A 3247-nucleotide genomic window follows, 5' to 3' on the forward strand; every position below is an offset into this window, starting at 1 on the left:
TTGGCTCGCACATGCTCCACGATGATCTCATCGGATGAACCACGATGTCGAGGATTTAATCAATCCCGTACGCTATTCCCTTTGTCTGTCGATATGTTACTTGCCCGAGATTCGATCGTCGGTATCCCAATACCTCGTTCAATCTCGTTACCGGCAAGTCACTTTACTCGTACCGTAATGCATGATCCCGTGACCAGACACTTGGTCACTCTGAGCTCATTATGATGATGCATTACCGAGTGGGCCCAGTGATACCTCTCCGTCACACGGAGTGACAAATCCCAGTCTTGATCCATGTCACCCAACAGACACTTTCGGAGATACCCGTAGTCTACCTTTATAGTCACCCAGTTACGTTGTGACATTTGGCATACCCAAAGCACTCCTACGGTATCCGGGAGTTGCACGATCTCATGGTCTAAGGAAAAGATACTTTGACATTGGAAAACTCTAGCAAACGAACTATACGATCTTGTGCTATGTTTAGGATTGGGTCTTGTCCATCACATCATTCTCCCAATGATGTGATCTCGTTATCAATGACATCCAGTGTCCATAGTCAGGAAACCGTGACTATCTGTTGATCAACGAGCTAGTCAACTAGAGGCTCACCAGGGACATGTTGATGTCTGTTATTCACACATGTATTATGATTTCCGGATAACACAATTATAGCATGAATAAAGACAATTATCATGAACAAGGAAATATAATAATAATGCTTTTATTATTGCCTCTAGGGCATATTTCCAACAGTCTCCCACTTGCACTAGAGTCAATAATCTAGTTACATTGTGATGAATCGAACACCCATGGAATTCTGGTGTTGATCATGTTTTGCTCTAGGGAGAGGTTTAGTCAACGGATCTGCTACATTCAGGTCCGTATGTACTTTACAAATCTCTATGTCTCCATCTTGAAAATTTTCACGAATGGAGTTGAAGCGACGCTTGATGTGCCTTGTCTTCTTGTGAAACCTGGGCTCCTTGGCAAGTGCAATAGCTCCAGTGTTGTCACAGAAGAGCTTGATCAGCCCCGATGCATTGGGTATGACTCCAAGGTCGGTGATGAACTCCTTCACCCATATTGCTTCTTGTGCTGCCTCCGAGGCTGCCATGTACTCCGCTTCACATGTAGATCCCGCCACGACGCTTTGCTTGCAACTGCACCAGCTTACTGCCCCACCATTCAAAATATACACGTATCCGGTTTGTGACTTAGAGTCATCCAGATCTGTGTCGAAGCTAGCGTCGACGTAACCCTTTACGACGAGCTCTTCGTCACCTCCATAAACGAGAAACATTTCTTTAGTCCTTTTCAGGTACTTCAGGATATTCTTGACCGCTGTCCAGTGTTCCTTGCCGGGATTACTTTGGTACCTTCCTACCAAACTTACGGCAAGGTTTACATCAGGTCTGGTACACAGCATGGCATACATAATAGAACCTATGGCTGAGGCATAGGGGATGACGCTCATCTCTTCTATATCTTCTGCCGTGGTCGGACATTGAGCTGAGCTCAATTTCATACCTTGCAACACACGCAAGAACCCCTTCTTGGATTGATCCATATTGAACTTCTTCAATATCTTATCAAGGTATGTGCTTTCTGAAAGACCTATGAGGCGTCTCGATCTATCTCTATAGATTTTGATGCCTAATATATAAGCAGCTTCTCCAAGGTCCTTCATTGAAAAACTTTTATTCAAGTAGGCCTTGATGCTGTCCAAGAGTTCTATATCATTTCCCATCAACAGTATGTCATCTACATATAATATGAGAAATGCTACAGAGCTCCCACTCACTTTCTTGTAAACGCAGGCTTCTCCATAAGTCTGTGTAAACCCAAACGCTTTGATCATCTCATCAAAGCGAATGTTCCAACTCCGAGATGCTTGCACCAGCCCATAAATCGAGCGTTGGAGCTTGCACACTTTGTCAGCATTCTTAGGATCGACAAAACCTTCCGGCTGCATCATATACAATTCTTCCTTAAGGAAACCATTAAGGAATGCCGTTTTGACGTCCATTTGCCATATTTCGTAATCATAGAATGCGGCAATTGCTAACATGATTCGGACGGACTTCAGCTTCGCTACCAGTGAGAAAGTCTCATCGTAGTCAACCCCTTGAACTTGTCGATAACCCTTAGCGACAAGCCAAGCTTTATAGATGGTTACATTACCATCCGCATCTGTCTTCTTCTTAAAGATCCATTTATTTTCTATGGCTCGCCGCTCAACGGGCAAGTCAGTCAAAGTCCATACTTTGTTTTCATACATGGATCCTATCTCGGATTTCATGGCTTCCAGCCATTTGTCGGAATCCGGGCCCGCCATCGCTTCTTCATAGTTCGAAGGTTCACCGTTGTCTAACAGCATGATTTCCAAGACAGGGTTGCCGTACCACTCTGGTGCGGAACGTGTCCTTGTGGACCTTCGAATTTCAGTAGGGGCTTGATCAGAAGTATCTTGATCATTGTCATTAACTTCCTCTCTAGTCGGTGCAGGCACCTCAGGAACATCTTCTTGAGTTGCGCCATTTTTTGGTTCAAGAGGTAATACTTCATCAAGCTCTACTTTCCTCCCACTTACTTCTTTCGAGAGAAACTCTTTCTCCAGAAAGGACCCATTCTTGGCAACAAAGATCTTGCCTTCGGATCTGAGGTAGAAGGTGTACCCAATAGTTTCTTTTGGGTATCCTATGAAGATGCATTTTTCCGACTTGGGTTCGAGCTTTTCAGGTTGAAGTTTCTTGACATAAGCATCGCATCCCCAAACTTTTAGAAACGACAGCTTAGGTTTCTTCCCAAACCACAATTCATACGGTGTCGTCTCAACGGATTTCGACGAAGCCCTATTTAAAGTGAATGCGGCAGTCTCTAAAGCATAGCCCCAAAAGGAAAGCGGTAAATCGGTAAGAGACATCATAGATCGCACCATATCTAATAGAGTGCGATTACGACGTTCGGACACCATTACGCTGAGGTGTTCCAGGCGGCGTGAGTTGTGAAACTATTCCACATTTTCTTAAGTGTGTGCCAAACTCGTGACTCAAGTATTCTCCTCCACGATCTGATCACAGAAACTTGATTTTCCTGTCACGTTGATTTTCAACCTCACTCTGAAATTCCTTGAACTTTTCAAAGGTTTCAGACTTGTGTTTCATTAAGTAGATATACCCATACCTACTTAAATCATCAGTGAGAGTGAGAACATAACGATAGCCACCGCGAGCCTCAACACTCA

The sequence above is a fragment of the Triticum aestivum genome, chromosome 2A (assembly GCF_018294505.1).
Source record: "Triticum aestivum cultivar Chinese Spring chromosome 2A, IWGSC CS RefSeq v2.1, whole genome shotgun sequence".
NCBI lineage: Eukaryota > Viridiplantae > Streptophyta > Magnoliopsida > Poales > Poaceae > Triticum > Triticum aestivum.